Here is a 23,196-nt window from a genome sequence, read left to right as displayed (position 1 = left end):
TTGCCAACTTCTAAATACATTTTAAATACCCAAGTTCACTGCAGGAATTTTCAGGAAGAAATACATGCTCCACGCTATTTTCAGAATATGAAGTTTAAGCTAGTACATCTGTTAAATACTGAAATAGCCAAAAGAAATCCCCAAAGACATAGTCTGCTTTTTCAGGCAGCAATTTTTCCTTTTAGCCAAAGGTTTATAATCAGAGAAGTTTTACCCAGTCCAGGTGTGGCCTTGAATACTGAAGCACAGCTGCAAAGAAGTTGATCTGATTTTTTTTCTCTTTCCTTTCACTCCCTAAGTAATGCAGCAAATATTGCCTTTTCCTCTCTTGAGGGGAACTCATGGATTTATGTTTTGAAAGATTTTTCTCTTTCTGTTGCTTAGCAAACATGCTGTTGTGGTTAGATGAAAAATATATGAAAGTGAACACAAAGAGAGCTGAGAACATTTGATGTGCTTATGATATGGCCAAACCTCAACATAAAGAAAATGAATTGTATATAGTATGGATTTTTATGAGTTAACCATTTACCATGCTGTTTTAAAGAAGGATTACACAGATTATGAATTATGCATCAAAAAAAGATGTTTTGTATTTTTTTAAATGCTAAAAGCTACAGAGTTTGAAAAACATGTATTTTGGACTGTTCATAAGCTAATGGTGAGCTCATTTGATGGAATGATGATGTCTTCATTGTGTTCTTTTTTTAATATCCCAAAATTCTGGCTTTATAAATAAGAGAAAGCACAAGCCTCATGTGTGTCTCTACCAACAAACATATATTCAACAAACACATATTGTCTAGCTACCAGGTTCCAGGTTATATGTCTGAAATGCTGAGACAAATACTCCCAATGAGCTCATAACTTACCGGGGGAAATGGGTATGTGGATAGATAAAACCCAGTGATAAGATATAAACAAAGTTCTTTAAGAATCTAAAGAGTATAGCCATGGTGCTTGTTTAAATGATCAGCTCTTGGCCTAGACTTAAAATCTACTGAATCATAATCTTGAGGGTGAACCAAGAACCTGTAAGGAATTTTGCAAGCACCCCAAGGTGATTTTTATTGTACAGACGATCAAGGTCCACTGAAGGGGAATTCATGTCTTCTTAAGATGTTGGAAAAGGCCTCTTCAAGTAGTTGACTGTTGAACTCAAAAACAGTACACCCAAATACTGCTTTTCTTTGTCAGAATTCTACAGGTTGGAGAACCAATTTCACTTATTATTCATTCAATATCTGTTTAACAATCATTTGCTGAGCATCTAATCTATGCCAGGCACCTTATACATGCAGTAGCAAGGGGTTTAGTAATACTGAGCCTCAGAATTACGAAGATGAAAGTAAGCCCTTTCACCACATGGCAGAAAGAAGAGAAAACATGTCCAGAGCCAAAGAAAAACGTGAGAAGAGGGAGCAGAACCATGTATGCCCAGGTCTTTCTCCAAAACTCACCAATCTGAGAGTCTGTCCACCTCTCCTGAGAAGAATAGTTAGGAGAGCACTTAAAAGTCTTGCTTGTAGAGATCCTTCCACATGGAAAGAGTCAACATGTGTAGGAAGTATTTCCCTTCCTCCTCAATGATGACATTTGAATTGGGTCTTGAAGGAAGAATAATCATTTTTCAGATCATGGGAGGTTGTGGTGGGAGATAAGAAAAATTAAGCATAGAATGATAAACAAACATATTCAAATCCAAGTCTAATTAACACCAGAGCCCATGTTTAGAACCAATGCATGAGACAATGAAGAGCCTTCAGAGGATTTTAAGTCAGTGTGTAGAAAATTCAGCTTTGTCCATTTAAGACTATGGCTCTGAGAAGACCTTCAAGATGGCAGAAGAGTAAGACCCAGAGATCACCTTCTTCCCCACAGATACATCAGAAATACATCTACACGTGGAACTGCTCCTACAGAACACCTACTGAATGCTGGCAGAAGACCTCAGACCTTCCGAAAGGCAAGAAAATCCCCCACGTACCAGGGTAGGGCAAAAGAAAAAAGAGAAAACAGAGACAAAGAATAGGGACGGCACCTGCACCGGTGGGAGGGAGCTGTGAAGGAGGAAAAGTTTCCACACAGTAGGAAGACCCTTTGCGGGCGGAGACTGCAGGTGGTGGAGGGGGAAAGCTTTGGAGCTGCAGAGGAGAGCACAGCAACAGGGGTGCGGAGGGGAAAGCGGAGAGATTCCCGCACAGAGGATCGGTGCCAACCAGCCCGAGAGGTTTGTCTGCTCACCGGCTGGGGCGGGCGGGGCCTGGGAGCTGAGGCTCGGGCTTCGGAGGTCGGATCCCAGGGAGAGGACTGGGCAAGTTGGCTGCATGAACAGAGCCTGAAGGGGGCTAGTGATCCACGGCTAGCCAGGAGGGAGTCCAGGAAAAAGTCTGCAGTTGCCGAAGAGGCAAGAGACCATTGTTTCGGGGTGCGTGAGGAGAGGGGATTCAGAGCACTGCCTAAACGATCTCCAGAGATGGGCGCGAGCCGCGGCCATCAGCGCAGACCCCCGAGACGGGCATGAGACGCTAAGGCCACTGCTGCAGCCACCAAGAAGCCTGTGTGCAAGCGCAGGTCACTAGCCACACCTCCCCTCCCGGGAGCTTCTGCAGCCCACCACTGCCAGGGTCCCATGATCCAGGGACAACTTCCCCGGGAGAACGTACAGCGCACCTCAGGCTGGTGCAACGTCACGCTGGCCTCTGCCGCCGCAGGGTCACCCTGCATCCGAACCCCTCCCTCACCCCGCCTGAGTGAGCCAGAGCCCCCGAATCAGCGGCTCCTTTAACCCCATCCTGTCTAAGCGAAGAACTGAGGCCCTCAGGTGACCTACACGCAGAGGCGGGGCTAATCCAAAGCTGAATCCCGGGAGCTGTGCGGAACAAAGAAGAGAAAGGGAAATCTCTCCCATTAGCCTCAGGAGCAGCGGATTAAATCTCCACAATCAACGTGATGTACCCTGCATCTGTGGAATACCTGAAGAGACAATGAATCATCCCAAATTGAGGAGCTGGACTTTGGGAGCAAGGATATATATATATTTTTCCTTTTTCTCTTTCTGTGACTGTGTATGTGTATGTGTACGGTTCTGTGTGTGATTTTATATATATAGCTTTGCTTTTACCATTTGTCCTAGGGTTCTGTCTGAACATTTTGTTTTCTTCTTTTTTTAGTATACTTTTTAGCACTTGTTATCATTGGTGGATTTGTTTTTTGGTTTGGTTGCTCTCTTCTTTTTTCTTTTCCTTTTTTTCTTTATTACTTTCTAATATTTTATTTTTAATATTTATTTTTTATTTTAATAACTTTCTTTTCTTTCCTTTCTTTTCTTCCTTCCTTCCTTTCCTTCTTCCTTCCTTCCTTCCTCCCTCCCTCTCTCTCTCTCTCTTTCTCTCTTTCTTTCTTTCTCCCTTTTCTTCTGAGGCCTGTGGCTTACAGGGTCTTGGTGCTCCAGCCGGGTGTCAAGCGTATGCTTCTGTGGGAGAGACGAGTTCAGGACATTGGTCCACCAGAAACCTCCCAGCTCCACATAATATCAAATGGCAAAACGTCTCCCAGAGATCTCCATCTCAACGTTAAGAACCAGCTCCACTCAACAACCAGCCAGCTACAGTGCTGGACATCCTATAACAAACAACTAGCAAGACAGGAACACGACGCCACCCATTAGCAGAGAGGCTGCCTAAAATCATAATAAGGTCACAGACACCACAAAACACACCACCAGACGCAGTCCTTCCCACCAAAAAGATAAGATCCAGCCTCATCCAACAGAACACAGGCACCAGTTCTCTCCACCAGGAAGCCTACACAACCCACTGAAACAACCTCACCCACTGAGGGCAGACACCAAAAACAATGGGAATAATGAACCTGCAGCCTGCGAAAAGGAGACCCCAAATGCAGTAACTTAAGCAAAATGAGAAGACAGAGAAATATGCAGCAGATGAAGGAGCAAGGTAAAAACCCACCAGACCAAACAACTGAAAAGGAAATAGACAGTCTACCTGAAAAAGAATTCAGAGTAATGATAGTAAAAATGATCCAAAATCTTGGAAACAGAATGGAGAAAATATAAGAAACGTTTAACAAGGACCTAGAAGAACTAAAGAGCAAACAAACAATGATGACCAACACAATAACTGAAATTTAAAATTCTCTAGAAGGAATCAATAGCAGACTAACTAAGGGAGAAGAATGCAAAAGTGACCTGGAATATAAAATAGTAGAAATAACTACTGCAGAGCAGAATAAAGGAAAAAGAATGAAAAGAACTGAGGACAGTCTCAGAGACCTCTGGGACAACATTAAACGCACCAATATTCGAATTATAGGGGTCCCATAAGAAGAGAAAAAGAAAGGGACTGAGAAAATATTTGAAGAGATTATAGCTGAAAACTTCCCTAATATGGGAAAGGAAATAGTTAATCAAGTCCAGGAAGAGCAGAGAGTCCCATACAGGATGAATCCAAGGAGAAACACGCCAAGACACATATTAATCAAACTATCAAAAGTTAAATACAAAGAAAAAATATTAAAAGCAGCAAAGGAAAAATAACATACACGGCATCCCCATAAGGCTAACAGCTGACCTTTTGGCAGAAATTCTGCAAGCCAGAGGGAGTGGCAGGACATACTTAAAGTGATGAAACGGAAAAACCTACAAACAAAATTACTCTACCCTGCAGGGATCTCATTCAGATTTGATGGAGAAATTAAAACCTTTGAAGACAAGCAAAAGCTAGAAGAATTCGGCACCACCAAACCAGCTTTACGACAAATGCTAAAGGAACTTCTCCAAACAGGAAACACAAGAGAAGGAAAAGACCTAAATAACAAACCCAAAACAATTAAGAAAGTGGTAATAGGAACAAACATATTGATAATTACCTTAAATGTAAGTGGATTAAATGCTCCCACCAAAAGATACAGACAGGCTGAACGGATACAAAAACAAGATCCATATATGTGCTGTCTACAAGAGACCCACTTCAGACCTAGGGAAAGATACAGACTGAAAGTGAGGGGATGGAATAAGAAATCCATGCAAAAGGAAATCCAAAGAAAGTTGGAGTAGTAATTCTCATACCAGACAAAATAGAGTTTAAATTAAAGACTATTAAAAGAGACAAAGGACACTACATAATGATCAAGTGATCAATCCAAGAAGAAGATGTAACAATTGTAAATATTTATGGACCCAACATAGGAGCACCTCAATACACAAGGCAAATGCTAACAGCCATAAAAGGGGAAATCGACAGTAACATAATCATAGTAGAGGACTTTAACACCCCACTTTCACCAATGGAGGGATCATCCAAAATGAAAATAAATAAGGAAACACAAGTTTTAAATGATACATTAAACAAGATGGACTTAAGTGATATTTATAGGACAATCAATCCAAAAACAACAGAATACACTTTCTTCTCAACTACTCATTGAACATTCTCCAGGATAGATCATATCATGGGTCACAAATCAAGCCTTGGTAAATTTAAGAAAACTGAAATCGTATCAAGTATCTTTTCTGACCACAACGCTATGATACTAGCTATCAATTACAGGAAAAAAAACTGTAAAAATATACAAACACATGGAGGTTAAACAAGACACGACTTAATAACCAAGAGATCACTGAAGTAATCAAAGAGGAAATCAAAAAATACCTAGACAATGAAAACACGATGACCCAAAACCTATGGGATGCAGCAAAAGCAGTTCTAAGAGGGAAGTTTATAGCAATACAATCCTACATCAAGAAACAAGAAACATCTCAAATAAACAACCTAACCTTACACCTAAAGCAATTAGAGAAGAAGAACAAAAACATCACAGAGTTAGCAGAAGGAAAGAAATCATAAAGGGGAGCTCAGAATCAAATGTAAAATAAATGAAGGAAACATTAGCAAAGATCAATACAACTAAAAGCTGGTTCTTTGAGAAGATAAAAAAAATTGATAAACCATTAGCCAGACTCATCAAGAAAAAAAAGGGAGAAGACTCAAAGCAACAGAATTAGAAATGAAAAGGAGAAGTAACAACTGACTCTGAAGAAATACAAAGGATAATGAGAGATTACTACAAGCAACTATATGCCAAAAAAATGGACAACCTGGAAGAAATGGACAAATTCTTAGAAAAGCACAACCTTCTGAAACTGAACCAGGAAGAAATAGAAAATATAAGCAGACCAATCACAAGCACTCAAATTGAAATCGTGATTAAAATTCTTCCAGCAAACAAAAGCCCAAGACCAGATGGCTTCACAGGAGAATTCTATCAAACATTTAGAGAAGAGATAACACCTATCTTTCTCAAGTTCTTCCAAAATATAGCAGAAAGAGGAACACTCCCAAACTCATTCTGTGAGGCCAATATCACCGTGATATCAAAACCAGACAAAGATGTCACAAAGAAAGAAAAACTACAGGCTAATATCACTGATGAACATAAATGCAAAAATCCTCAACAAAATACTAGCAAACAGAATCCAACAGCACATTAAAAGGATCATTCACCATGATCAAGTGGGGTTTATCCAAGGAATGCAAGGATTCTTCAATATACGCAAAGCCATCAATGTGATACACCATATTAAAAAATTGGAGAAAAACCATATGAAAATCTCAATAGATGCGGAAAAAACTTTCAATAAAATTCAACACCGATTTATGATAAAAACCCTCCAGAAACTAGGCATAGAGTGAACTTATATCAAAATAATAAATACCATATATGACAAACCCACAGCCAACAGTGTTCTCAGTGGTAAAAAACTGAAATCATTTCCACTAAGATCAGGAACAAGACAAGGTTGCCCACTCTCACCACTATTATTCAACATAATTTTGGAAGTTTTAGCCAGAGCAATGAAAGAAGAAATAGAAATAAAAGGAATCCAAGTTGGAAAAGAAGAAGTAAAGCTGTCATTGTTCACAGATGACATGATACTATACCCAGACAATCCTAAACATACTACCAGAAAATCACTAGAGCTAATCAATTAATTTGGTAAAGTAGCAGGATACAAAATTAATGCACAGAAATCTCTTGTATTCCTATACAATAATGATGAACTATCTGAAAGAGAAACTGAGAAAACCCTCCCATTTACCATTGCAACAAAAAGAATAAAATACCTAGGAATAAACCTACCTAAGGAGACAAAAGACCTGTATGCAGAAAACTATAAGACACTGGTGAAAGAAATTAAACATGACAGAGACAGATGGAGAGATATACCATGTTCTTGGATTGGAAGAATCAACATTGTGAAAATGACTACACTACCCAAAGCAATCTACAGATTCAATGCAATTCCTATCAAACCATCAATGGCTTTTTCACAGAACTAGAACAAAAAATTGCACAATCTGTATGGAAACACAAAAGACCCCAAATAGCCAATGCAATCTTGAGAAAGAAAAATGGAGGTAGAGGAATCAGGCTCCCTGACTTCAGACTATACTACAAAGGTACAGTAATCAAGACAGTATGATACTGGCGCAAAAACATAAGATAGACCAATGGAACAGGATAGAAAGCCCAGAGATAAACCTACACACATATGGGTCACCTTATTTTTGATAAAGGAGGCAAGAATATACAATGGAGAAAAGACTGCCTCTTCAATAAGTAGTGCTGGAAAACTGGACAGCTACATGTAAAAGAATGAAATCAGAACACTCCTCAACACCATACATAAAAATAAACTCAAAATGGATTAAAGACATAAATGTAAGGCCAGACACTATAAAACCCTTACAGGAAAACTTAGGCAGAACACTGTACGACATAAAGCACAGCAAGATCCTTTTTGACCCACCTGCTAGATAAACGGAAATGAAATCAAAAATGGGACTTAATGAAACTTAAAAGCTTTTGTACAGGAAAGGAAAACATAAACAAGACGAAAAGACTACCCTCAGAATGGGAGAAAATATTTTCAAATGAAGCAACTGACAAAGGATTAATCTCCAAAATTTACAAGCAGCCCATGCAGCTCAATATCAAAAAAACAAACGACTCAATCCTAAAATGGGCCAAAGACCTAAACAGACATTTCTCCAAAGAAGATATACAGATTGCCCACAAACACATGAAAGAATGCTCAACATCATTAATCATTACAGAAATGCAAATAAAAACTACAGTGAGGTATCACCTCACACCAGTCAGAATGGCCATCATCAAAAAATCTACATACAATAAATGCTCGAGAGGGTGTGGAGAAAAGGGAACTCTCTTGCACTGTTGGTGGGAATGTAAATTGATACAGCCACTATGAAGAACAGTATAGAGTCTCCTTACAAAACTAAAAACTGTACTACTATACGACCCAGCAATCCCACTACTGGGCATATACCCTGAGAAAACCATAATTCAGAAAGAGTCATGTACTACAATGTTTTTTTGCAGCTCTATTTCCAATAGCTAGGACATGGAAGCAACCTAAGTGTCCATCAACAGATGAATGGATAAAGAAGATGTGGCACATATATACAATAGAATATTACTCAACCATAAAAAGAAACGAAATTATTTGTAGCGAGGTGGATGGACCTAGAGTCTGTCATACAGAGTGAAGTAAGTCAGAAAGAGAAAAACAAATACCATATGCTAACACATATACATGGAATCTAAAACAAAACAAAAAAAAATGGTTTCGAAGAACCTAGGGGCAGGACAGGAATAAAGACGCAGACGTAGAGAATGGACTGAGGACATTGGGAGGGGGAAGGGCAAAGTGAGAGAGTCACATGGGCATATATACACTACCAAACGTAAAATAGATAGCTAGTGGGAAGTAGCTGCATAGCACAGGGAGATTAGCTTGGTGCTTAGTGACCACCTAGAGGTGCGGGATGGGGAGGGTTGGAGGGAGATGCAAGAGGGAGGAGATATGGGGATATATGTATAACTGATTCACTTTGTTATGAAGCAGAACTAACACACCATTGTAAAGCAATTATACTCCGATAAAGATGTTAAAAAAAAAAAGAATATGGCTCTGGGATCAGTGTATGTCTGATGTAGGATAACAAAGGACTGGTATCAGGGAGACTGGTTGGAAGGGCATTAATAATTCAAGATGGAAATTATAAAGGCCTGAATGAAGGCCATAGCAAAATAAACAGAAAGCAGTGGACAGATTTTGTAGATAGTTCTATAAAATGGATGGGAATTGGTGACTAATTGTTTGTGTAGGGGAGCTGAGAGAAAATAAGACTGAAATTGAGTGTGGGATTCTAGTTTGACAGATCTACACTCAAACATGTTCTAAAATGAGCTCATTATGTGTGGTTCATTAGCTGTGGAATTTGATGTTCAAGTTTAGAATTAAATTAAGCTTACATTTGAAAAAAAGATTTCTGTCAGAAATAAAAAAGAATAAATTGCTTTATATTTGAGTCTTTGCAGTGACTTATGGGAACTGCTCTCAGAAATTTCTAAATAAAAGTCTTTAAGATGGGGATGACAACATCAGAGCAAAGAAAGAGGTTCTAGGCCTTGCTTTTAAGCTCCTTGGGTCAAAATAAGGAATAGAAATCAAGCTTAATATAGTCTTCCTAAATAGGCAAAATCCATCAATTAGAAACAAAATATAGTAAGGATAAATGGACAAAAATTAAAATAATGATAATGTGAGTATCCTAGCTGTTGAAGTTGCTTTGAGTTCTTTTCTTCTATCTAAAATGTAAGCATCTCTTCTACTCACATGACACTGAAAGACTTTATGGAAGGCAAATTGAAATGCATAGTAAAGAGAGTATTGAAAATAGTGTGAAGATAATTAAAATCAGAATAGGCCAAGAGCCTAAAATTCCTCTTTTGTGAGTAAAATACAAATGAAAAAAATACATCCCTGTAAGGGGAGAAGTTTTATCCAATGCAAATAGGTAACAGTATTTTTTAGCTAAAGCTTAATATGAAAACACAAAAACATTCTAGCCTTCTTTTGTAAATATAATGACTAGAAAGAAAAAGTCCAATATAGGCATATATAGGGGTATAGTCCAATATAGAGGTATTGTGTGTGTCTAATAATTTTAATAAAAACTACATTTTAAAGGTCTGAGAACTCTGATTATTAATAGTTAGGAGTTAGTCCATTGTAAACATTTGTCTGGATTTTCAGTCTCCTTCCTGGTTTTATTGTAAGCAAATTCCAATTTTACTGAGGCCAGTTGAAACTCATTTGTAGGAATACAGATTATATTAACTGATGTGAGGCCCTCTGATCCTGTTCCATCTGTGTTTAGCTGAAATTTCTGTACTGCTTATGTCTTTAATATCGTAAGTTGACCCATCCATGAAGAAATGAACTATAATAAACTCACTGATATCAGAGGTGAACCTAGCTGATATCACTGGGTGTGACAAAAGACATTTCAATTTGTAAAACTCTAAATGCCATTATTTTCTGAATAATGTGTGGATTCAAGAACACGTTAATAGTACTGATTTTTTTTCTAGGAGAAAATTTCAAAGAAAAAGAATAAAATATGCTCATAGAAGGTAGACAAGGCCTTATCTATTGGAGAAGGGAAATAATTCCTTCTAATTGGGCACATATGCTTGGTTTCTGTTCATCTGAATTTCATAACTCTAATATCATCCATCTATTTATTTATGGAAGAAATATTTTGTGAGTAAAAAGTATGCACCAGATGTGTTATGGGGTAAGGAGATAAAAGGTGTGTTTCCTCACTTAGCACTGGAGAAGCCAGCTTAAAAATCACTTGAAAATTATTAGATAAAGGATTACACAGAATGCTACCATTGCACAGAGTGGCACTCTCTCGAGCTGAATATTAAAAAAAGGAGCTGGGGGATGACAGAGAAACTAACATTTTCAAAACGTATAGAAGACAGTTTAGGCAACTGCAGCTATCCAGGAATTTAAAAAGCACAAGGGAGATTCGGGAGGAGGAAGAAGCAAAGCTAAAGAGGTGGGGCAAGTTACATAAAAAGATGCTCAACATCACTAATCAACAAGGAAATGCAAATCAAAACCACAATGAGATATCACCTCACACCAGTTAGAATGGCTATTATCAAAAAAAAGAAACAGAAACAAGAAATGAGTGTTGGTGAGGACGTGGAGAAAAGGGAACCCCCATGCACTATTGGTCGGAACGTAAATTTGTGCAGCCACTACGAAAAACAGTATGAAGGTTCCCCAAAAAATTAAAAATAGAACTACTATATGATCCAGTGATTCCACTTCTTAGTATATACACAAAGGAAATGAAAACAGAATATTGAAGAGATATGCATTCTTATGTTTATTGATAGCATTATTTATAATAGTCAAGATATGGAAACAAACTGTCAACACATGAGTGGATAAAGAAGATGTCATACACACACACACACACACACGAATATTGTTTAGCCATGAGAAAGAAAGAAATACTACCATTTGTGACAACATGGATGGACCTTGAGGACATTATGCTAAGTGAAATAAGACAGAAAAAGACAAACACTGTGTAATAACACTTATATGTGGAATCTAAAAAAGCCAAACTCAAAAACAGAGTAAAATGACGGTTACCAGGAGCTGGGGGGTGGAGGGACAGAGAGATGTTGATTAAGGGTACAAATTAATGGTACAATTTTGCAACCTGTAGTAAATAAATCCTAGATATCTAATGCACAGTACAGTGAATCTATAGACAACAATACTTCATTACAATCAAATTTACTGAGACTAAATCTTAATTATTCCAAACGAAAAAGAAATGATAATCATGTGATGTGATAGAAGTGTTAACACTACACTGGCAATCATATTGCAATACATAAGTGTCCAAAAAAGAAGTTGGATAGTGGCCAAGTACAAATCTCCTGTTTACTAAGTTAAGGAATTTGTATTTTATCCTGAAATTGATGAATTTCAAAAACTTGCAGTTCTTGAGTATTGAAGTCACACATACTCTCCTCTTAGAAAATGAACTTTATTCTTTAAAATTATACTATTTCCATATTTTTGATAATACTATTAAAAATGTCAAAGACTTCATTGACTGTATTACTCCTAGACTATTTTAAATTTTAACTATATTTTTGTGTATTCTCTCCACAATATCAAGGAAAGACTACATCCTAGATTCTTTTTTTTTTTTTTTTTTTTTTTGCAGTATGCAGTATTTTTTTTGCAGGCCACAGTATTGCTGTGGCCTCTCCCGTTGCGGAGCATAGGCTCCGGACGCGCATGCTCAGTGGTCGTGGCTCATGGGCCTAGCCGCTCCACGCATGTGGGATCTTCCCGGACCAGGGCATGAACCCGTGTCCCCTGCATCGGCAGGCGGACTCTCAACCACTGCACCACCAGGGAAGCCCACATCCTAGGTTCTTTAAAGATTTAAATCCCTTTCAGTAGCTCAACAGTCTTATGATTCTCTGGAATGCTATTTCTTTCTATCCTCTCTTAAAGGAGTTAGTGTTGGCTATTGAGAATTTTTTTTCAATGCTGGCTTCAAAGGTATATTAGTAAGGGAACTAAAGAGATAAGAAATAGAGTGACAATCTTCTATCACCTCATACTATTTTCTTGCTTTCCAAGAATTTCAACATCTTTTACATGTGACATAACTCATACACTCTTTAAATTCAGTCACATCACAGTCTTTTGCTGGAAAGAAAAAAGTTTACCTAAAAATCAGACAGCATGGGGGTAGGGGAAATATAACACTAAACTGAGAATTTTGGATTCCTTGATGTAAGTCCAGGTTCTGTGAGTTAATAAGTATTATATCATTGTTTAGCCAAATAGGAGCATCACCATTAGATCTTGACATTCCACCGATAGCCAATAAGCAGGGTGCTATTAGCTCTGAAAAACTTGTAATCTCAGAATTTGATACTGTGTCCAACAATTTCACCATGAACTTGAAACAAATAATAAAATGCACATACAAGCCATACACAGAAATTATCCAACCAAGTATTTGATGAGTAAATATTTCACCCATGAGAATAGGTTATCTCACAAGTCTAGTAAGAAGTCTAATACTGAAATAATATAAAAAAACTGTATTTTGAATAATTCTAATATTCTCAAGTCAATACTGTTTGTACATTAGAACTATGTTTACTTTCCTTTTCTTTCTGGAAATGTAAAACTTATAAATATATTAAATTTTCATTAATATATTTTTAATTCCAGTACAATTTATATTAGAATTTTATTATGCATAATTTTATTATATTATATATTAAAATATATTTGTTATATTTTATTAATATATTGTATATTTTATTATATTATATTTTATTATACATAGTTTGAATTTCTTTGGAAAATAAAATCAATCCAGTGATGCATATACACATTTCAAAATAAACCAGTGATTCTGAGAAATAGTTACATTAAAATAATAATTTTTTTCTTCTGATTAATGTATTGCTTTAAATAAATGGATTCAACACGTTTTCACCGTGAATTTTTGAAATCCAAAATTTCCAGTTCACCAGAAATATAAATGACACAAAGAAAAAAATTATTTTCACAAAATAAAATTCACTAAAAAATTTTAGATCCATTTTTCAGTTCTCTTAAATAGTGTCACTTTCATCTCCCTTTTGAAAGCAAAAGCAAGCAATAAAACGAAACTGCATAAAAAAATACATGTCCTTAGAGAAGCGGAGGATCATCAAAATATACATGTAAACAGTCTTTTTTTATAGCACATTTAAGGAACACTATGTTCCTTTTTTTAAAATTAAAAGACAGTGCCATCCAGAACTAAAATGACCAGATTTCAGAAACTGAAGCAGAGACTGAGTATGCTGCAAAGTTCTTAAAGGACATATCCAAAAACATGAAACTTGGCAATGTAGACAAGCAAAATGTGGCTATAGCTCACAATATCTACAAAACTGCTGAGTTCGAAAGGAAAATAAGATGGAGGCAGAAGAACAGAGGAGATAATATGTAATAGCTGAACAATTTATAAATAAGGTTAACCAATTTACTTTGGCTTATATTTCCTTTTTATTATTATTCAAGCCCTTGTAGTTTAACATGTAACCAATTTACTAAAGAGTTTCTAGTCATCAGGGTATAAGCATAAAATTATTTTAATTTTCCCAGTAATTGCCTTTCAGCTGTATTATGTTCCACTTGGTATTTTGGCTAAATTCTATCTCTTTCTTGTTACATTTGGCTATTATTACTGTCTCATTTTATTTTTTAGACTCAGTTCTGCTCTTGTTTAAAAGTTTGCTTTTAAACTTGTTTCCATGTTTGTATCCTCCCATCCCCCAACCCCACATTGAAGTAGAACTGAGTCCTGCTTGTTAAGAGTGGGGAGGGTACATGGTTGGCCTGACTCAGAGACATCTCATCTTACTTTTCTAGGCACTAGTTTCACTCCTACTGAGGGCAGGAAGAAAAATATTAAAACATTACTTTCGGGCTTCCCTGGTGGCGCAGTGGTTGAGAGTCCGCCTGCCGATGCAGGGGACACGGGTTCGTGCCCCGGTCTGGGAGGATCCCACATGCCGTGGAGCGGCTAGGCCCGTGAGCCATGGCCACTGAGCCTGCGCGTCCGGGAGCCTGTGCTCTGCAACGGTAGAGGGCACGACAGTGAGAGGCCCGTGTACCACAAAAAAAAAAAAAAAAAAAATTAAAACATTACTTTCTTCTCTGTTACTGTTTCAGTCTGCTCTATCTGATGCTAATGTTCTCTGCTGATAGGTTGGAGTCTTCACAAAGCTGGCGCATGTAGTTTTCTTGGAGCAACGTTCAGCAACACTCCTGCCTTCCTTGCTACTGGACACAAGAACTCGCAGCTGAGAGGATGATCGGATGCTGAAATGCAGCCCTCACTGTTTCTTAAGACTGTGTCAAAAGCACACGGATGGTGTAATGTAAACAGAGATGCACCTTCCACTTTCCTATAGACCATGAGGCAGCTTTAGCATCATGAAGACTCAGTAAATCACAGGTAGAGATCAAGGAAACATGGGAAACCTAAGAGACTTCAAAGTATTAGCATTGGGGCAGTAGTGTCCAGGAGAATGGAGAGAAACCTAGTGACTTCTGTGAAATACATTGCTATCCACTGGAGCCCTAAGAAACTGTTGTACTCTAGGAGATAATTGCAGTGGCCAGGGAAAATGGAGTGCTAGGAGTAGTGGCACAATGCCCAAAATGATTGGACTCATTTCTCAGTACATTTGATTCCCCCCATTATGATTTCTGTAAGTCCTTGAGGAACAATTAGTGTGAAGTCCTGTATGAATAAATGGGAACTCCCATATGAGTTGCTAAGACTTCATCTGTAGCCCCAACAGATGGAAATTCTAATTACCTACCACCAACCATCTAAGAGACAGATGACTAGAGATGAGCTCCTGATGCTTGCCTTCTGTCACCTGATGAGCATAAATGTTGGAAGTATCAGTGAATCCAGTAGAAACTGTTATAAATAACCATGCTTAGAACACTGTCCACCAATTCTATATTTTAGATTCATTTTATTTTTTAACAATACAACTTGATGCAAGACATAATCTTTATTTTTTTAATAGCCAAATTTAATATTTTTAGGAGAAATAAGCTGCTCTCCTGGGAACTGATAATAAAAGTTATTAGCTGTTCTTTTTATGGAATAGATTTTGTAACCAGGTAACATCATGCTTTTTAAAGTATGCTTAATTAAATACATTATACTTGGAATAAATTAAAATTTGAATAATATTCATGTTATAAATATTAATCAGAGTTCTGAAAAACAACTTCAGAAAATACACTATGCTGTCCATATTCACGCAGTAGTCCTAAGTTATAATTTAAATTTTGAATATACTGATAATTTGTAAGAATTAGAAATCCTATACAATGACCAATTAAATCTCAAGTACTATTTACTCAACCAAATTACTAGAATAAGGCATAGTGAATAGAGATATTTTAAAGATTTTAAAGGCCAATTCCAAATGATTTGGATGTGAATACTGTCACTGATCATGAGATGTTCAAAACTATATACATGTTTAGACACTAATGTGCTATATCTAAATCATTTACATAGTTGACTACAAAAATATTTCTTAAAATTTGTATTTTATCATAGAATATCTACATATTTAAAAGCAAATAATATGCTTGTCTTACAGTAACTCTTGATCTATTGTTTCAAAACTATATTTCTTGAAGAATTCCCCTCTAGACCTGTCAATTCCTTTATTGATTCCACTTCTATGTCTAGGGTGATACTAGTGGGAACATCATCTAAAGGGATTTTGCTAGGTTCGAGGAGTGATTATTCTAAATTTCCTAAGGCAAAATAACCATCTCCATGTTGTGACAAAAAAGGAAAGCCATGTTCAAAGTCAGGAAAGCAGACCAAGAAGGAAAGCTAAAGATGAGGGTTGATGGTGAATGGCAGGATAAAACATGAAGGCAGAACAATGGCTTGGGTATAAGGTCAGGGTGAAAAGATTAGATCAGAAGCAGTTGGGATATGATAGGAGGAAAGACGTTCTTTTCAAAAATGCTGGGATGCCAGTGACCATCACATGGGCCATCCTGGTAATTTAAAGGGAAAAAGCTGTGTAGAGCCAACAGCTAGACTTTCATGAGTAAGATACACCCCATCTAGGATAAGCCTGGGTGTAGAGCTTAGACTATTTGTACTCTGGACATCGGGCAATGTTCCTTTGAGTTTACTGTTCCTTACCTTCATAATAATAATTTTTAGAGTGTCAATTTTATGGTATGAGTCTGAAAGAGAGAACAGCCTGAAAGGAGAAATGCTGTGAAAAGCCTCTTGGTAGGCTAGCAGGATAGACTCTGGGGCAGAAGTGCAAGGAGAACATTTGGATCTCTAGTGTTCTTTCCAGGTCCACATGTCTGCCCCCTTCCATAAGAAGCTTTTGAGTATACTGTGGCTGCTAAAAGTCACAGCACTGTCTGGTTTTTGCTCTTGCTAATTTAAATTTTCCTTGGAATAACCCAGTAACCTCTTAATAAATTCCACTGGGTTTTGGATAAAATACTTTGACTTATTTTCTATTGATTGTAATTAAATTAAGAAAATCTCCAAAATGATTCTACCAATCTCATTTAAGGCAGGCCTTCTACTTAGGAGTTTAAGGCCATTTTTTTAAATTAATTGCAATAAATATGCAATTTTGTCTCTTCTTCTCTTCACTCTGGTAAAGAAAAGCAGTTCATGAATAAACTGAGAATGATCCTAGCCATCTCAACAGTAGGTCATGACAATAAACATAACATAATAAATTTAGTACTGCAAGAAGAGTACTTTTGAGAGCTTGTCAAAAGAAGCAAGCAAATAAACATGAGCTGGGAAGATTGTACTCTTAATACTCTGGATTTCCTGAACTTCCTTGTTTAAAAATATTCCTACTACATCAGCAGATCTCTCAGAGAGAATTTACAAGCAAGGGAATCTGTAAAGAACACATTTCAAAAAAGTTAAAGGGATTTACTTACTTAGAACTATAAATACTGTTTAAAAGTTTTCTGGCTTTACCTTCAGCTGCCTATTCAATACAACCGTGGGCTTCTGGTAAATGATCTGTGTATCAAATTCTCAAACAGGAGCAAAGTACTTATTTTGAGTACAGCTGGAAAAAACTTTCATTTGATAGCACTGACAGTCAGAACAGCCATTGATTTCACTGTTTGTTTGTTGTTCAAATACAGCTTGATCTATTTTTTCAGTCCTTTCTTTTCTTATATTCTTTTCAAAGGACTACAGAAATAGACACAAGAGAGGAACATTTTGTAGCAATCCTCTACAACTCTCTTTAACTACAGAATATAGCCCAAAGACCATTAACAGCTGTGATCTATTGTATGTTGTGAATTTAACTTTTTACCAATCCATATCTAAAATATTTGCATTTTAAAATTGTATAAACTGCCTAGAGCAGACAGTAGTATATAATAACATTATGAAAAAATTCTCATGATTTTGATAATTCCTATGTTTCTTTCATTCATTGATATTTTCCACGTTTCTTGGTTTACTCTGTACTTAGTAAAGTACTTAGTATTCTACATAACTCAGTAAACATCTGTAAATTGAAAAGTCATCCGAGAAAGACATGTTTAGTCCATCATACCTCACACATAGAGAAAAAGTATTACAAAGTAAAACAAAATAAAAATAATTTGTAATTTCTTTGGCTGTATTCAAGGTTCAGGTTTTACTCCATGTTTCACTGTCTTTAATCACCTCAAAATAAAGTGATTATGTTAAGACTTAAGAATCATTTAAAAAATTAAATGGTTTGCCTGTAATATTAAATATTAATTCACCTAATGGTTGAATCCCAAAAAGGAAAGAACACTAAATGTGTTTTTACAGTAGCAGCAAACTGTTTGATTGAAGTTAGAAAAATATTTCAGAACATATTTTAATATTAGAAATCACTGCTCTGTATGCTTTCTGTGCTTTTGAATTTTAACACATAATCTACATCCATTATTATCCAAGAGACACTCTTCCAATGACCAATAAAGAACACTGTTTTGTTTTGCTTCCTAAAAGACATCTATTATTTTCTCTTTTTTCACTGTCAGATGGAAAATCTATTAGGAAATAAAATATAGTCTCTCAGCAACCCTGTTGAAATTAGACCCAATTTCCTAACATAACTCATATTCTCTTTGTTGAATAATAAACAGAACAGTTTTCCAAATGCCTATATTCCAAAGTCCACTAGGGATCAAAAGGAATACACTCTAAGGAAGGTGACAAAGGTCAGACCTAGATTTGAAAATAAAAGTTGAGATTAGTGGTCAAGGAACCAAATTCTAGGGAAGAAAAACAGCATCCATTAATTAGTTTAAAACCTTAAGACATTATATTGAAGACATTTTTTAAAAACAGAAGTGGCAGTATCCGTGCAGGCCCGCCAAGCCGAGGCATCAGGCGCAGCGGTTCTGTGCTGGGAACTCTAATCCAATGTGTAAGGTGCAAGGCCTCTGCACAGGCTCCCTACAGCTAATTTTTGCATGGCCTACCTAGACATTTTCCTCTGAAAAAACTGAAGTTCGAGGAAAATTCCTGCAGGCTGATTTAAAGGATTCCATTTAAAAAGGAATTAAGAAGTATACACCAAAAAGACAGAAAGAAGTGTTACTATGCATTTAGGGGAAGTGTGCTGCATGAGATGAGGGACTCATCTGTCTGGTTCTACACTGAATCTCAAGCTCTCAAAACATACCGTGTGGCTAACAGAGTCTTGGTGCTCCAGTTGTGTGTCAGGCCTGTGCCTGTGAGGTGGGAGAGCCGAGTTCAGGACATTGGTCCACCAGAGACCTCCTGGCTCCACATAATATCAAATGGTGAAAGCTCTCCCAGAGATCTCTCTCTCAATGCTAAGACCCAGCTCCACTCAAGAACCAGCCAGCTACAGTGCTGGACACCCTATAACAAACAACTAGCAAGACAGGAACATGACCCCACCCATTAGCAGAGAGGCTGCCTAAAATCATAATAAGGTCACAGACATCCCAAAACACACCACTGGATGCGGTCCTGCCCACCAGAAAGAGAAGATCCAGCCTCATCCAACAGAATACAGGCACCAGTCCCTCTACCAGGAAGCCTACAAAACCCACTGGCCCAACCTCACCCACTGGGGACAGACACCGAAAACAATGGAAACTACAAACCTGCAGCCTGTGAAAAGGAGACGCCAAACACAGTAAATTAAGCAAAATGAGGAGACAGAGAAACACACAGCAGATGAAGGAGCAAGGTAAAAACTCACCAAACCAAACAATTGAAAAGGAAATAGGCAGTCTGCGTAAAAAAGAATTGAAAGTAATGATAGTAAAGATGATCCAAAATCTTGGCAATAGAATGGAGAAAATACAAGAAACATTTAACAAGGATCTAGAAGAACTAAAGATGAAACAAACAATGATGAACAACACAATAAAAGAAATTTAAAATTCTCTAAAAGGAATCAACAGTAGAATAACTGAGGCAGAAGAACAAAAAAGTGACTTAGAAAATAAAATAGTGGAAATAACTACCACAGAGCAGAATAAAAAACAAAAGAATGAAAAGAATTGAGGACAGTTTTAGACACCTCTGGGACAATATTAAATGCACCAACATTCGAATTATAAGGGTCCGAGAAGAAGACGAGAAAAAGGGACTGAGAAAATATTTGAAGAGATTATAATTGAAAACTTCCCTAATATGGGAAAGGAAACAGTCAATCAAGTCCAGGAAGGGCAGAGAGTCCCATACAGGATAATTCCAAGGAGAAAAACGCCAAGACACATATTAATCAAACTATCAAAAGTTAAATACAAAGAAAAAGTATTAAAAGCAGCAATGGAAAAACAACATATAACATACAAGGGAATCCCCATAAGATTAACAGCTGATCTTTCATCAGAAACTCTGCAAGCCAGAAGGGAGTGGCGGGACATATTTAAAGTGATGAAAGGGAAGAACCTACAACCAAGATTACTCTACCCCACAAGGATCTCACTCAGATTTAATGGAGAAATTAAAACCTTAACAGACAAGCAAAAGCTAAGAGAATTCGGCAACACCAAACCAGCTTTACAACAGATGCTAAAGGAACTTCTCTAGGCAGGAAACACAAGAGAAGGCAAAGACCTACAATAACAAACCCAAAGCAATTAAGAAAATGGTACTAGGAACATACATATTGATAACTACCTTAAATGTAAATGAATTAAATGCTCCAACCAAATGACACAGACTGGTTGAATGGATACAAAGACAAGACCCATACATATGCTATCTACAAGAGACCCACTTCAGACCTAGGGACACATACTGACTGAAAGTGAGAGGAGGGAAAAAGATATTCCACGCAAATGGAAATCAAAAGAAAGCTGGAGTAGTAATTCTTACATTACACAAAATAGACTTTAAAATAAAGACTATTATAGGAGACAAAGAAGGACACTACAAAATGATCAAGGGATCAATCCAAGAAGAAGATATAACAATTATAAATATTTATACACCCAACATAGGAGCACCTCAATATATAAGGCAAATGCTACAGCCATAAAAGGGAAAATCGACAGTAACAAAATAATAGTAGAGGACTTTAACACCCCACTCTCACTAATGGACAGATCAACCAAAATGAAAATAAATAAGGAAGCACAAACTTTAAATGACACATTAAACAAGATGGACTTAAGGGATATTTATAGGACAATCAATCCAAAAACAACAGAATACACCTTCTTCTCAAGTGCTCATGGAACATTCTCCAGGATAGATCATATCTTGGGTCACTATAAAGCCTTGGTAAATTTAAGAAAACTGAAATCATATCAAGCATCTTTTCTGACCACAATGCTATGATACTAGCTATCAATTACAGGGAAAAAACTAAAAAATACAAACACATGGAAGCTAAACAATACATTACTAAATAACCAAGAGACCACTGAAGAAATCAAAGAGGAAATCAAAAAATACCCAGAAACAAATGACAATGAAAATACGATGATGCAAAACCTATGGGAGGAAGCAGAAGCAGTTCTAAGAGGGAAGTTTATACCAAAATGGATTAAAGACCTAAATGTAAGGCCAGAAACTATCAAACTCTTAGAGGAAAACATACGCAGAACACTCTATGACATAAATCACAGCAAGATCCTTTTTGACCCACCTCCTAGAGAAATGGAAATAAAAACAAAAATAAACAAATGGGGCCTAATGAAACTTAAAAGCTTTTGCACAGCAAAGGAAACCATAAACAAGACCAAAAGACAACCCTCAGAATGGGAAAAACTATTTGTAAATGAAGCAACTGACAAAGGATTAATCTCCAAAATTTAGAAGCAGCTCATGCAGCTCAATAACAAAAAAACAAACAACCCAATCCAAAAATGGGCAGAAGACCTAAATAGACATTTCTCCAAAGAAGATACACAGATTGCCAACAAACACGTGAAAGAATGCTCAACATCATGAATCATTAGAGAAATGCAAATCAAAACTACAATGAGGTATCATCTCACACCGGTCAGAATGGCCATCATCAAAAAATCTAGAAACAATAAATGCTGGAGAGGGTGTGGAGAAAAGGGAACCCTCTTGCACTGCTGGTGGGAATGTAAATTGATACAGCCACTATGGAGAAAAGTATGGAGGTTCCTTAGAAAACTAAAAATAGAACTACCACACGACCCAGCAATCCCAATACTGGGCATATACCCTGAGAAAACCATAATTCAAAAAAAGTCAGGTACCAAAATGTTCATTGTAGCTTTATTTACAATAGTCAGGACATGGAAGCAACCTAAGTGTCCATCATCAGATGAAAGGATAAAGAAGATGTGGCATATACATACAATGGAGGATTACTCAGCCATAGAAAGAAACGAAATTGAGATATTTGTAATGAGGTGGATGGACCTACAGTCTGTCATACAGAGTGAAGTAAGTCAGAAAGAGAAAAGCAAATACCATATGCTAACACATATATGTGGAATCTAAGAAAAAAAAAAAGGTCATGAAGAACCTAGGGGTAAGATGGGAATAAAGACACAGACATACTAGAGAATGGACTTGAGGATATGGGGAGGTGGAAGGGTAAGATGTGACAAAGTGAGAGAGTGGCATGAACATGTATACACTACCAAACATAAAACAGATAGCTAGTGGGAAGCAGCCACATAGCACAGGGAGATCAGCTTGGTGGTTTGTGACCACCTAGAGGGGTGGGATAGGGAGGGTGGGAGGGAGGGAAACTCAAGAGGGAAGAGATATGGGAACATACGTATATGTATAACTGGTTCACTTTGCTATAAAGCAGAAACTAACACACCATTGTAAAGCAATTATACTCCAATAAAGATGTTAAAAAAAGAAAGAAAAGATAACCCTCAAAATTTACAAGCAGCTCACACAGCTCAATATCAAAAAAACAAACAACCCAATCCAAAAATGGGCAGAAGATGCAGACATTTCTCCGAAGAAGATATACAGATTGCCAACAAACACATGAAAGGATGCTCAACACCACAAATCATTAGAGAAATGCAAGTCAAAACAACAATGAGGTATCACCTCACACCAGTCAGAATGACCATCATCAAAAAATCTACAAACAACACATGCTAGAGAGGGTGTGGAGAAAAGGGAACACTCTTGCACTGTTGGTGGGAATGTAACTTGATACAGCCACTATGGA

This window comes from Phocoena phocoena, chromosome 7 (assembly GCF_963924675.1).
Source record: "Phocoena phocoena chromosome 7, mPhoPho1.1, whole genome shotgun sequence".
Taxonomy (NCBI): domain Eukaryota; kingdom Metazoa; phylum Chordata; class Mammalia; order Artiodactyla; family Phocoenidae; genus Phocoena; species Phocoena phocoena.
This window is presented reverse-complemented; position numbering follows the sequence as displayed.